The sequence below is a fragment of the Grampus griseus genome, assembly GCF_964374135.1.
Source record: "Grampus griseus genome assembly, chromosome: 17".
Lineage (NCBI taxonomy): Eukaryota > Metazoa > Chordata > Mammalia > Artiodactyla > Delphinidae > Grampus > Grampus griseus.
Window position 1 is genome coordinate 57,112,172 of NC_139011.1, and position 15,322 is coordinate 57,127,493.

The 15,322-nt window shown below is 37.9% G+C and overlaps 1 pseudogene across 1 annotated transcript; it reads left to right on the forward strand.

Moving 5' to 3' along the window:
* The first annotated feature begins 821 nt into the window (after positions 1–821).
* Positions 822–6,288, forward strand: LOC309835267 (fatty acid-binding protein 12-like; annotated as a pseudogene). Its single transcript has 4 exons — positions 822–891; positions 2,194–2,290; positions 4,432–4,525; positions 6,214–6,288. The product of its transcript is annotated as a fatty acid-binding protein 12-like (transcript).
* The last annotated feature ends 9,034 nt before the right edge of the window (positions 6,289–15,322 follow it).

Genomic DNA, 15,322 nt, shown 5'->3' on the forward strand with positions numbered 1-15,322 from the left:
AAGGAGCAGAATTCAGCCTAGATTAAGGGGGATTTACTAAGAAGATATTTGGTGTTCCCAGGGCAATGATGACTATCTAAGCTTATGCAAAACTGAGCTGGCATATGGAAAAGCATCAATAACAAGTCTTTGTGTGTTTGTGTATATAACACAATCTCTTTGCTTCTTTTTATTTTATTTTTAATTGAAGTATAGTTGCTGTATTTCCTTCTTTTTTCTCTGCTTCATTCTTTTGCTCAATATATACATGACTTAAAATGATTGTTCTAGCCCTGACTAAACTTAGCTTTTTGGTTCAAATGCCAAATGTCATCTCTGAAGTCTCTGAAGTCTCTCTGAAGTCTCTCTCAAAGTATCAAAACTGAGAATATGATAAGCTTGCTAAACAGCTGATAAATTGGCTTTTTTTTCTAGATCATCCTTGCTCAGAGTAAGAGCTGGAGCTTAGGGGCCCTATGGCATAAACACAGCTGCCTAGGTTTACCCCTTACGCATTGCTCTGTGTGTGCGGCAGTTCTTAGGGAAGGAACTAGAGAGAATTTGTAACATCCAGTTTTGATCCCAAATTAGAGATGGAAAAGTTATATCTAGTTCTGCTAAAATCTGTACCATGTTCCATTTTCATCCTGAGTTACATATGAGAGAGCTTTCCAGCTTTGGATGGTTTGATGGGAAGATGACAGGGATTAGAGTGTCTTATTTTTTTCCCTGACTTTTCTGCACTATCTACCAGAATTGTATTAAAAACAGGTTCCAACACTATTTCAGGGAACATACTCATTCATATGATGTTATTTTTCTTTAAAGTCAGCTTAGGCAGAATGGTTGATCAGTTCCAGGGAACATGGAAATCCATTCCTTGAGAAAATTTTGACCATATGAAAGAACTGGGTGAGCCATATTTACTTGCATATCATAGCAAGTACAAATGGGAGCTTTTGGGCTTCCCTGGTGGCGCAGTGGTTGAGAGTCCGCCTGCTGATGCAGGGGACACGGGTTCGTGCCCCTTTCCTGGAAGATCCCACGTGCCGCGGAGTGGCTGGGCCCGTGAGCCATGGCCACTGAGCCTGTGCGTCCGGAGCCTGTGCTCCGCAACGGGAGAGGCCACAACAGTGAGAGGCCTGCGTACCGCAAAAAAAAAAAAAAAAAAAAAAAAAAGGGAGCTTTGATAGCACAGAACTTACTCTGTATGAACCCCTCCCTTCAGTTTTTCACACAGAAACAATAAATATTAATTTAGCACCTAGATACAGTTCTGTGAAAAACTGGTTGAAATTGACATAACCCCTCCTCTCATGTAATTGACCATGGATTTACATAGATTAAACATGCATGTGCCATATACTAAATGGCAAATGATTTCAATAAATGATTTTAAACAAAAAGTCACAATTATTTAAAAAAATGATCATTTTGCAAACATTTGCTCTAAATTTTCTGAGGATTTTCAGAATAGATCTTGTGTTCCAGTTTCTGATGACTGCTGGCATTCCTTGGCATGTGGCCACAACACTTCAATCTTTGCTCCTATTGTCACATTTTCTCCTCTTCTGTAGTTTAATATCCCTCTTCCTCTTCTTACAAGGAAAATTTCTTCTTATATAGAAATTTGTGACTATATTTAGGGTCCACCTGGATAATCCAGGGTAATCTCCCTATTTCAACATCCTTAAATTAGCCATATTTGCAGAGTCCCCTTTGGCATATAAAGTAACATTCACAGGTTCCAGGGACTAGGACATGAGTATCTTTGGGAACAATTTTCCAACCTGTCATATCTTGCCATCATGTTTCACAATATGAATTCCATGAACCATGTTACAGTGTCTCCCCAATGTATCTTCTCTTAGAAATTTAACTTAGGTATTGAAGTATGTGTAATACTATTTCCATAGAATATACTCCTACATGTACTGCACAAAGTTGTGTGTGCAATGATGTTCACTACAGCATTATTTGTAATACCAACAAAAAAGGAAACAACAAAATGTCCATCAATAAGGGGACAGATAAATAAATATTAGTATTAGTGTGTATAGAATTTTTAATAGTGACAATGGTTGCATAACACTGTGAATGTACTTAATTGTACACTTTAAAATGGTTAAAATGGTCAATTTTATGTTATATGTATTTTACCACAGTAAAAATACATAATAGAAAAAACAAACCCTATACATGTGAACATGTAAGAATGTAAGGGAAGAAATAAAGATCTGGAAGAATCCTTTAAACTGGGAGAAGAGTTTGAGGAAATCACACCAGGTGGCCATAAAACTAAGGTGAGACCGTCAACACTCTTTCAGATAAATTTCATAAGAATGTTAATTTTGAAATCATCCCAAGTAAGTAAGTAGTTATAGCAAACATATCTAAAATCTGTGTTAGATTAATTTTGGGCTTAAGCCTAGGTCTGAGGATCTCAAATTTTAATACACACATAAATCTCTCGGAATGTTTGTAAAAAATACCTACCTCTAGGTCTCATCCCAGAGGCTCTGATATCTGGGGCCAGTACCTGAAAACTGTATTTTTAACAATTCTGATGCAGATGCTTAGCAGAACACATTTTGAGAATTATTTCTTTAGCTTGTTCTCTCAGAAACAAAACGTCTACTTTTCTATTTTGCAGCAGTTTTCCACACATAGAATTACAATGAATAAAACTTGTATTAGCCAGTATAGGTGAGGTCATATCAATCACAGTAACACATTATCCACAAGCTCTCGGTGGCTTACACATTTGCAGTTCTAACTCATAGTACATATTCAGTGTTGTGGTGGAGTTGGGGAAGTTTCTCTGTGGGGGGAGAAGGGGGGCAAGAAATGGGGGCATAAGGTATCTGCCCCTCTTAATTTCTCCAGGGCCCAGGCCAAAGGAGGTTCAACTATCTTATAGTTGGGCCATCTGAAGTTTGTGTTCTCAGTCAGCAAGATAGAGAAAGACACACTGGGCTTTTTATTGCCTCAGCCTGGAAGTGACACACACAGTTTCACTCATCTTACGGGCTCCAAATTGAATACACAATTTATTTATATATTTTTTGTTTATTGTCTGTTCCCCCAAACTAGAATGTAAGATCTTCAAAGAAAGGATTTCTTGCCTCTTCTGTTTTACAGAACCCAGTGTTTGTTACATAATGTTTGCTCAATAAATATTTATCATTTGAATGAATACACTCAATAGAGGATTGTTAAACAATATGGAGGGTGAGGTTCTAACAAAAGGAACTGAATACCACATTATCAGATAGTTCTTAAATAATATGAGACTTCAAATTCCTGTATAATATCAAATGGAAGAAGAATTTTGACCAAAAGTGTTTAATAAAGATGCCTATAGTAAATTAAAAATCTACTAGAATAAAAAGGCTGAAAATTATAGGAGAACAGAAGGAAAATTTGGTGACCATCATTACCTCTGTCACGGGACAGACTGTAAATAATTTTGGTAGAAGGCCCAACTTGGTAGATGTGTAAACTCTGAGATGTATGCTTCCCAATGATTATATACTATGGTATTGCACTAGAGTAGAGTTTAACCAGAGATATCTCTAAACTTTGTGGAGCAAGATGCAGACTCTGGCTCAGAACTGCTTGAGTGTGAATCCCACCTCTGCCACCAATCAACCATGTGACTTTGGGCAAGTCACAGACTTTTGCTGACTCAGTCTTTTCATTTGCAGAAGGGGATTATTATAGTACTTATGTCATAAAACTGTTGTGAGGATTACATGGGTTAATATATTAATACTCTTGAAGAGTGCCTCACACAATAAATAGTGCTATGTAAGTGGTAGTTACTGTTGTTGTTGTGATTATTATGATCATTATTTTTATTGTGTTGGCCAAAAAGTTCGCTTGGGTTTTTCCATAAGCTGTTACAGAATATATTGTTGAGGTAAGAAGAGGAAATGTGATCTTACAGTAGGGGTTTGAATTAGCTTCATGTGCATTTTTAAGGTTGAAACTTACCTGTGATTCTTTATGCAGAAAGATAATACTTGGCCTATACAATAAAATATTTTAAAAAATCTTTACTTACTCAAGATATTTTGTTTTCACTCATAAAACTTTTTCTATCCCCAGAAGAATCAGCCAACAAAATTATTGTTGACAGAGTCTTAAAATAAATGGAATTGTAAACACCATTCTAAAGCTACCTGAGACTATCACAAGAGTTGAAAAGAATTTGGCACCTGATAAAATTTTAGAGTTCAAATATGACAGTCTGAGCTGAATTTGGTCTTCCCTGTTTCTTTTGATTTTTTTTTTGCGGTACGCGGACCTCTCACTGTTGTGGCCTCTCCCGTTGCAGAGCACAGGCTCCGGACGCGCAGGCTCAGCGGCCATGGCTCACGGGCCCAGCCGCTCGGGGCATGTGGGATCTTCCCGGACCGGGGCAGGAACCCGTGTCCCCTGCATTGGCAGACGGACTCTCAACCACTCTTTGATTCAGGTTCAGGACTGGGATGGGAAAGAAACCACCATCAGGAGGGAGCTAGTGGATGGGAAAATGGTAAGGGTGAGTGAGCTGTTTCTCATTATTTTTTTCCACCTACTCCAACACCTATATATAAAATCACTCAGCTTGCTCTAAAACAGTGGTAGTGAATGTAATTTTTCTTTTCCTCTTGCTCTATAAGAATGGGAGAGGAGGAATATTGGCAGATAAATGTATGATCATAAAGATTATAAAATGTGCAAGGATTGAGAAAGTAAAAAACTAGAATTTTAAAAATTGTCTTGCCTAATTCTTTGATTGGCGTGGAAGTGAAAACAAGCATGTATTTGTGCAAGAAAGATTTCAACAGGGACTGAGAGTTGTTGCTGATCCTCTGCTCCACACCAGGATGAATTTCGTAGCGTTTTCCAGATCAACACCAACCAAAAGCATGAAAAGGAAATTTTAACTAGGGAATCAAAGCTTAAGTGTTGTCTGTTTGATGTCTGAATGGACACAAATAAAAACTAACATTTATGTGGCTATGATGTCGCCATGTTTTCATGTATTACTTACCCAATTTTCATAATAGTCCTGTCAAATAAGATTATTTAGTCCATTTAACAGGTGAGAAACTTAAGAGTCAGACACTGACTTACCTAAGGATATTTGGCTAGGAAAATGTGGTAATGCTGGGATTAAAATCCAGGTTGGCTTAATTCCAAAGTCTATACTTTTTTGAGTCTATCCTGCTCCCTCTCAGGACGGCTTCCCAGGTCATCTTTCTCACTTGTACAAAGTGGAGGGAAATATGTCCATGATTCTTCTCTTCCCAAACCCCACCTCCACCAAAATGAATAAAAATAATTTTGGACATAATATAAAATAGTTCTTTCTAAGGGAATATGCAAGAATTGTGTGAAGTTAAAACAAAAAATCTATCCTCATTTCTTAACATAGGAATATTTTTCTTTCAACAATGAAGAGCACATTTCATTATAAAGTAAGAAGTGGAAGACTAAGGCTAATTGATTTTATTGATGACAGTAATCATTAAACAGATAGGTTTTATAGCTCATTAGAAAAAATACTAGATTCAGAATCTGAAGACATGGATTTCCACATCTGCCTTCAGTACTTATGTGACCTTGGAAAAGTCATTTATCCTTTCCAAGATTCAGCTTTCAAAATGTAGAAAATGTTTTCTTTTTTTTTCTTTTGGAGAGAATTAAATACCATCATGTACATATCAATGTTCTGAAAACCATGAAACACTGTATTGATGTAAATTATTATGTGAAAAATATAGAGTATGTAAAACTCTACAAAAATGCCTCAGTGTAGGCATTTAAAAATGTTTTAATGGAGATTTCAAATTCCTATAAATATGCTTTTATATATATATATAATATACAAATATATATATATACACACACATTTATATACCATATGTCATGTGTAACATATATATGATTTGCCATGTATATATATACATACATATATGTGTGTATATATATATATATATATATATATATACTCTAAGTAGAATGTTACTTTATCACAAGTAAAATATTCTGTTTCATTAGTGCCAAATCTCATATATGTATATATGGCAAAATCACTCAGCCAATAGTTACGATTTATGGTTGTCTATAAAGATCTTTTTTCCAGATTTTTAAGGAATGTATGGATGGATAGTAGTTTGTATTTTTCTAAATGCCAATTTCACCAAGAGTACTGAAATGTCTTATCTTTTGTTTGCCTTCTAGGAAAGTGCTGTGAACAATGTGGTCTGCCTTTGAACATATGAGAGAGTGCAAACAAACTCAGTCTCAAACTCTTAGGCACTCTCAAACTGTGATCCAAACTGCCGAGGTTGTTTAAATAAAAATATTATGACTGCTAATATGAGAGAAACTTTGCACGAACATCAACAATTTTGTTTGCCCTGTCGAATATGTCTGTGTCTAATAGTACCTTGGCATTGGCAGCTATGAGAAACCAGGATGATACATCCTATTTATTTCAGGGCTGCTATAATATATTTGGGCAGACACTTCATGCTGATTTTTTTTTTCTCATTGGACATGTGTTAATCTTTTAAATTCAACGTGATCTGAAATATATTGGGAAAATAATACTAATTTTTTAATAAACTAATTGGGACATAGTGTAACTCACAGGTTATATCTCAGCTGTATGTGGAAGGGTAATAAACAGGTTTGGAACCAGAGAAATAACTGATAATCTAATATAATACCAAACTATTTTTACAGAGAACACGATAGTCACTACCTCCATCACTGAAAACCAACACGAAGGAAAATATTCTATTTTATTAGCACCGAATAAAAGAGGCCAGAGAGAGATTTTAGACCAGAGAGATATTTTAGAAACCACGTGGACTGATCCTTTATCTTGTAGATGGAGAAACAGGCCCAAATTGATAAAGTATACATGTCAATATCACCCCAACGGTTTCAGGAAGAACTGGAAATAAGAATCCATGTTTCCTAATTAATTACCTCACAGTCATAATAAAGGGAATTTAGGTAGAAACAGGTTCACAGTGTAGAGTTATGAATCAAATACAACACTACATCAATCTAAGGAATACACAAGCTTCCCTTCACCTTAAAATGTGTGGCAGGATGCCACAGCTAAGTCCAGGTGAGGACGTGGGTTCTGACCATTTGAACTCGTGGTCTGTCACTACTTCTTTGCCTGCATTGATCTATACGTGGTGACACTCCGGAGAAGTGAGAAAAGTGCTTGCTTATTGTGGGTGTACTGAAACGATGCAGAAGACAATGCAAGGCATAGAAAAACATTCTCTGAGCTTCCTGGACTGGACAGAGGAAGGAGTCCAGACAGAGGCTGAGAGAGTGGTTTCCCTGGGACCCAATGTGGGCAGCTCTGTGGCAGGGCCCAGGTAACAATTGCTGCACAGACATGGGAAAGAGCCTTCTCCCCATTGGAGAGGAATCCAGCACTGCTCTGACACCTCAAGGGTCAGTGGCTATGGGACCTTCACAAACAGTGCTTCTGTCTTTGGTATGAGGGTTCCTTGTCTGCATTAGCAAGGGGTAGTCTCACAGGTAGTAGGAGCCCATGCAGGAAGCCTTGAGGTGAAGTGATAGGTATCAGGTACAAGCAGAACACAGGACACCCTGATGACTCCCAGGCATTTGGATATGGATGTTAATATGATTTTATTTGTCAACAATCTGATGACGTCTACAGACTTTAGGGTACTCCAAATACACACACACACACACACACACACACACACACACACACACACACAAATACAACTGAAGCAAGCAAAAGTTTTCAGGGGAGGTTAACAGCCCACCTTCTTCTCACCCCTTCACCTGACTGAAAATCATTAAAATAGAAGGTCACTCACACTGGCTAATGGACATGGAATATCCCTCAGGTATGATTGGGCAATCCATCCAAAACCAAATCCATCAAGACTACCACTGCTCTAAGGTGATGTTGTAATTCAGGATTTATTGCACACTTCAGGCATTGCGTGAGAACTGGTGATGGAAGGAGAGCTAAGTCGTGTTCACTGTCCTTGATTGACTCGGAAGAAAAGGGATCTGTTGGAAAGTATCATATCAGCACGCTAATCTCAGGGAATTTATCAATATAAATACAGATGGTTCATGATTTTTCACCTTTCAGTGGTGTGAAACAGATACACATTCAGTAGAAGCTGTACTTCAAATTTTGAATTTTGATCTTTTCCCCAGGCTAGTCATATGCACTTTGATACTCTCTCATGATGCTAGGCAGAGCAGCGAGCCTCATCTCTGTCAGCCACGGGATCGGGAGAGGAAACAACCAATATATTTACAACCCTCTGTACCCACACAACCATTCTGTTTTTCACTTTCAATACGGTATTCAATAAATGACACGAGATATTCCATACTTTATTATAAAATGGGCTTTATGTTAGATGAATTTGCCCAACTATAAGCTAATGTAAGTGCTCTGAGCACATTTAAAGTAGGCTAGGCTAAGCTATGATGTTTGGTAAGGTAGATGCATTCAGTCCATTTTTGACATGACGTTTTGACTTATGATGAGTTTATCAGCATGTAACTCTATCATAAGTCAAGGAAGGTCTGTAACAGATTGTAAAACAAATGTTTCCACCTAGAAAAAGGAAGATCTAATACCACTTTCTTGGTGAATAACTTTCTTGCTCAGAGGGAAAGAATATTAACAATAGGGTGGCAGGAGCAGAAAGGATGAGGACAGTCTTGGTGGGAGAAGAACAGGTGGACCCTGTGTCCTACTTTACTTCTGTCCTAGAGTGCAGCCTTCTGTGCTGCGGCCTCAGAGCGGTTTGCACCAATTCAGTTCAAGTCAATGATCATTATTCAGGATATTTAGGGAATGTGAAGTTATTCCTAGAGAGGTATAATCTGACCTGTACTTCCTAAGCTGGGAAAGGTTTTTAAAAAATCAAAACTTAAAAAAAATTTTTAAGTTTTTTAAAAAAATGGATTAAAAAAAAATCATACTCTTTGATTCAGATTTGGCCAAAATATTACCAGAATAGAAATCAGAAAACCACTGACTACAGAAAAGGAGGATATTTAGGTCTTATTTAAACAGCGGAATTAACAAATGTTGAATATTTTCTATCTGGTAAATATGTTTGGGAAAATTATGTTCCATTTGAATAATTCAGTTGACAATAATCTGAGATGGAAAATAGAATAACAATAATAATAGCAGACTGTTTTTTCAGTAGTTATTAATTGCCAGACACCGTGTTTAGCACTTTCTGTGCAAACCTCATCTTCTTTCTCTTCTGTGAAGTCTTAACAAAAGTATAAACTAAAACTCAGGGAGGTTAAATATTTTGCCTGAAGTTCCTCAGCTCATCAATACCATGGTCAAAGTTCAAAGCTAGGTGTCTGTGACTCCAAGTCTATGTTCTTTAACCATGATGCCAGAATGCCTCTCCCAGAAATCAAGATGAAATTATTAGAGTTTCTTTTAGAGTCTTTCTATGTAAAAATAAGATAAATAAATGCATAGTTAAAACCATTAACCTGAACTTGTAAAGCCTGAGAAACCTACCCTACCTAAACTCTCATGCCCTCAAATGTTTTAAAAAGATTACCTTTTAGGGCTTCCCTGGTGGCGCAGTGGTTGAGAGTCTGCCTGCCGATGCAGGGCACACGGGTTTGTGCCCCGGTCTGGGAAGATCCCACATGCCGCGGAGCGGCTGGGCCCGTGAGCCATGGCCGCTGAGGCTGCGCGTCCGGAGCCTGTGCTCCGCAACGGGAGAGGCCGCAACAGTGAGAGGCCCGCGTACCGCAAAAAAAAAAAAAAAAAAAAAAAAAAAAAAGATGACCTTTTGGAGCTGAAGATTTAAGAAGCAAAACAGCCAAACCATGACTAATCTATCACCTGTATGAGAGACAGATTTGTCAGAAAATTCTTGCTCGATGTACTAAAGAAAAGGAATAAAATCTAAGATTCTGAGACCAGAGGAGCTGACTAAGAGAAATGGAGGTCTAGTAAGTTTTAGCTTAGCATTTGTAGATGAGAAGTATGTTTAAGTATCAGTGGAGAATATTGTTACATGTTATGAATTTGGGAAATTTTCACATTGACAGTGTGGAGAAGTCATGGAAAGATGCTTCTAGCACTAAGCAGGGCTCTGAGGCTCATAAAATAGAATTTGTCATTTAAGAGACTGGTGAACCGAGGTGCCCTTGACAACAGAGGTGACCAGGTCTTGTCTGTGGTTGTCCCAGATCCGACTGCCCTGTGGTGTGTGGTGTGGATTTGCTCTTAGCAATCGCTATAGACCATTGGGAATCTTAATAGACAAAATGAAAGGAAAACTAAAGTCACTAGTCTAAACCTGCTCTGAGCTGAATTGTTGATGAGATTTGACATTTAATAAAATGAATATACTGAATCCAGTCCAGCACCAGATGCAAACATGACTCTTGCTGACAGAAAGAGACTCACTTAAGCCTTATGGCAAAGAATTATACCTTCCATTTTTTGTGATATGAGCACTTCTTTGCATACCCCGCAAAACTTATTGATCCAATTTTGGTCATGGGCAGTTTTCAAACACTTTTTTAAATTAATAGACACTTCTGCCAAATAAATTCTGTGCAGAGCCCTAATGTATACAACAGATCAATGCCGAACCCTTCTGCTTGTGCAGGCTGTCCCAGAATCCCATGCATGATTCCATCTGCCTTTCCCATGTTCCAGGAAGGCTCTAGAGGACACCTTTAACTCACTTCCTGTCTGCTGATAGCAACCTTCATGAGAGACCCGTGGGGTTGGGACCCAGATTTCTGAGGAGGAGACTCCAGATGGCTGGGGCTGGCTTCTCTGATGTGGTGAAATGAGGTTGGTTCTGAGAGGGTTGGAAAACTGAACTGAAAACAGTTGCAGCTACTGGAACCTACTGCTGCTGGCAGTCTGAAGGAATATTGCTGGGGTCGTGCTGATAGGAACAAAAAACATGACATTTGAGTAAAGCTATGAGGAAGTTAAGGAATGAGCCAGTCATTTAAGCCGATCAATTAGGAAGTTGAAACCATATTCCAAGCATGTGATGATGTGACTTGCAATGGAGATGGCAGTGGGGGCGACAAGAAGTTGTGGGATTTGGGATTTAGTTCTAGAGTTAACAGAATTTACTGATGGGTTGAATTTGAAAGAAGGAGAGAGCTAAGGGTGATTTAAAACATTTTGGTCTTAGATTTTAGAGAGATACATGTTACTAAGTGCCATTACATCTAAGCTATGCCATACAATTGTCTGATTTTATAAATTCACTGGAAAACTGAACAGGGTATGAAAATCAACTAAACTGGTTCATTTATTTATTTAGAAAACATTAGAGACTTTCTTCTTGGCCAAGATGGAGTAGCAGGGGTCAGATTTACTTCCCACCTGAAACAATAGAAAACCACACACAAGATATGAAACAGTGGTTTTTAAGACACAGGACTTCAGAAAAATCAAACAGTAATCCCTCAGAGAAGGGAAACAATAAGGTGAACTCATTCACTGCCCCAGTCTCTTCATATACTCAGGGGGTACCAACACCAGCTCAGCAGCATATGCCCTCTACTCAGAAGTCTGAATCCCAGCTTCATGGGACACCTCCTCAAACCTTTAAAATGGTAAAACCCCAGTCTTCTTCCTTTGCTCCTGCAGCTATAGGGGTAGCAGCTAAATCCTGCTGTTGACTATCTCTGTGTTATCTCTGTGTGACTTTTTTAGTTCTCTACTACCAGCTTCAACAATTCCTTATATTAAAATCTCTCTGCTGTGTGATTTCTACTTGTTCTGACTGGGATAGAATGCCTACTATGTGTCAAGCGACATACTAGGTCATTTATACTTAAGTCTTACAGAAGTTAAATAATTTCCCCAAGATTTTGGAGACGCTAATGGCACATCCAGGATTCAAGTCTACCTCGTTGTAAAGGCTTTGTTCTAAATCACTAAGTAACACTGCAGCTGGATAAAAAGCTTTGAAAGTAAAGTAAGGCTTTCGGCATTACTTCTGAGATTGTACCTAAGCCAGGATTATTTCTAATTATGTGTTACTTTTTACTTCAAAAGATGTTGAAGGCTAGAAAAGGATAGAGAAGGAATGGAAGAATAATTTAATCTCAAGAATTCTATAACTATTATTTCAATGCCTATAGTAAAGTATTGGGACTTTCTGTTTATTTTTTGGCAATGGTAACCCTGGAATACCAAGCACAAATTTATCAAATGTGAAACATTGGAGCTCTTACATGCAAGATGTAATATCTTGTGTTTGGCAATCTTTATTTTGTCTCTTCCCTTGAGGAGAGTCTAAACTGTGTTTCAAAATAGTAAAGTCCTTGTAAGCCCCCAGCTTGCAATAGAACAGTTCAGGTCAGCATAATTTTCAGTCTAGATTCCAGCTCCTTTCTTCCCTTGCAGTACTACCCTTCATTTTTTCTTCATTTGTTTGTTTCTTAGAGAGTTACCATTTCCTGCACAAATGTAAGAATACGGAGAGGCAGCATGTTGTACTGATGGCTATCAGCATCTCAAGTCTCTATTCCCAGCACCCACCTCCATTCCCACTACTTAAGGATTGGCAAAGAGAAAAAGCTATGCCCTCTCCTACCTTAGGACCTCAAATACATGTTCTTAAAGAACAATGTTATAAAGATGGAGATATGAATTATCTAAATGAACTTGTATTCATACTATACTACATGTGCAGATTAGATAAAAAGAAAGTTTGAGACTTTACTTCTAGCCATGGTGTAGTGACAAGGATCTGGGTTTACCTTTGCACCATAAATGGCTAGAATACTGGACAAAGTACATGAAGCAGCTATTTTTATATATTGAATTTACAGGACATACAGGGCCATGATGTTTGAGAAGGTAAACACTTGAGGGGAGATCCCACCATTGTCCCAGTTTTCTGCCTGGGGACACTTCCCCAATGGGAGTGCATGGAGGGGAATCACAAAAAGAGTACAGTGGTCTCACTGAGTTGAGAAGACAGAGATGGGAAGGTAGGGAGTTTGAGGCAGCTGGAAGATGTGGGGCAGGGTTCTGGTGAGGAAAGATTTACAGAAAAAAAGGCTCTAGAAATCTGCTTTAAAGTTTTTCTACATTCTTGGCAAAATCCTCAGCTGCTCATGCATAGAATAAAACTTCAGAGGCCAGGGAAAGAATTACCAGAGGGCTGTAAACTGACAACTCAGAGAGCTCATACAGGGCAGGGAGTTGTTTAAGCTCTTGCCAGAATGGAGATCTTTGGTATTCAGTTATGGGTCAGAGAGACCCCAGAAAGGTCTTCTGTTGGTACTAGAGCTAAACTATCCCCAGAATAAAGGTGAGGTTAGACCCACCTTAACAAAGGTTAAAAAAATCCTTGGAAGGATTAAGCTGATCTGCCAGTAACTCAAATTTCTGTGAGAACAAAGATCAATACACTTTGAAGGAAAACAACATTCAGGTACTCAACAATGTTACATTCACTATGTCCATGCATCCAGTCAAAAATTATTAAACAACAAGAAAAAGGGATGGAAAATGAAATCTATAGTGAGGAAAAAAATCCGTCAGTAGTAACAGACCCAGAGATAACAGAGATGAGGCAACTAGCAGACACAGAATTTAAGATTGCTTCAAAATATATTAATACTGACATACCTTGGAGATATTGTGGGTTTGCTTCCAGACCACCACAATAAAGAAAATATCTCAATAAAGTGAGTCACACACTTTTTTCATTTCCTAATGCATATAAAAGTTAAATTTACACTATTGTAAATTTAATAGACGGTGGTCTATTAAGTGTGCAATAGCATATGCCTAAGAAAACAATGTACATACCTTAATTAAAAAATAATGCCATTAAAAAAAGGCTCTAATAGATTTTCTCAATGAAGGGTTGCCATAAAACTTTAATTTGTAAAAACGAAAAATACAGTATCTGCAAAGTGCAATAAAGAAAAGCACTATAAAATGAGGTATGCCTATATGCTGAAATGCTAAATGATTTAATGAAAACCTGAGCATAATGAGGAGAGAAATGGAAAATAAAGCTTCTGGCAATGAAAAGTACAACACCTGAAATTAACATTTGCAGGATAGTTTAAGAACAGTTTAGAAACTGCAGAAGAAAAGATGAGTGAACTTGAAGACATAGCAATAGAATCTATCCAGATTGAAGCATGGAGAGAAATGAAGACTGGAAACTGCTTTTGGCTACAGAGAGCTCCCAAGTTTAAACACCTGTCAGGAAGGAGGAGCAGCCACAATCCAATGACTGTTTGATATAAGGGTACAGTCATTCCAGGATGGGATCACAGCTGTGAGTCTTTAGAAGCCTACACCCCTGAAGCTGGGATGGATGTGTGCCTCAGTCCTAAAAGGGGGATAAAGCATACCTTTTATTTTAAACAATCTTAGAATTGACTATGGAGGGGTACAAAAAACCTCTGATTTATGCAAATCTCTTATGTGAAAAACCATGTAAAAATACACAATGGACTTCTTCGCTTATTTTCCACACAAAGCCTTCCTCTGAATTCTCAAAATATTTTTAAAATTGATTTTTATTGGAGTATAGTTGATTTAAAATGCTGTGTTAGTTTCTGCTGTACAGCAAAGTGAATCAGTTATACATATACATACATCCACTTTTTTAGATTCTATTCCCATATAGGTCATTACAGAGTAGAGCTCTCTGTGCTATATGGAAGGTTTCTTTTTTCTTTATTTTTTATACGGCAGGTTCTTATTACTTACCTATTTTATACCTATTAGTGTATATATGTCAATTTCAATCTCCCACTTTATCCCACCACCATCACGCCCCACTCCAGCTTTCCCCCTTTGGTGTCCATATGTTTGTTCTCTACATCTGTGTCTCCATTTCTGCCTTGCAAACCAGTTCATCTGTACCACTTTTCTAGATTCCACATATAAGTGTTAATATACGATATTTGTTTTTCTCTTTCTAACTTACTTCACTCTGTATGACAGTCTCTAGGTCCATCCACGTCTCTACAGATGACCCAATTTCATTCTTTTTTATGGCTGAATAATATTCCATTGTATATATGTACCACATCTTCTTTATTTATTTGTCTGTCGATGGACATTCAGGCTGCTTCCATGACCTGACTATTGTAAATAGTGCTGCAGTGAACATTGAGGTGCATGTGTCTTTCTGAATAATGGTTTTCTCTGGGTATACGTCCAGCAGTGGGATTGCTGGGTCATATGGTAGTTCTATTTTTAGTTTTTTAAGGAACCTCCATACTGTTCTCCATAGTGGCTGTATCAATTTACATTCCCACTAACAGT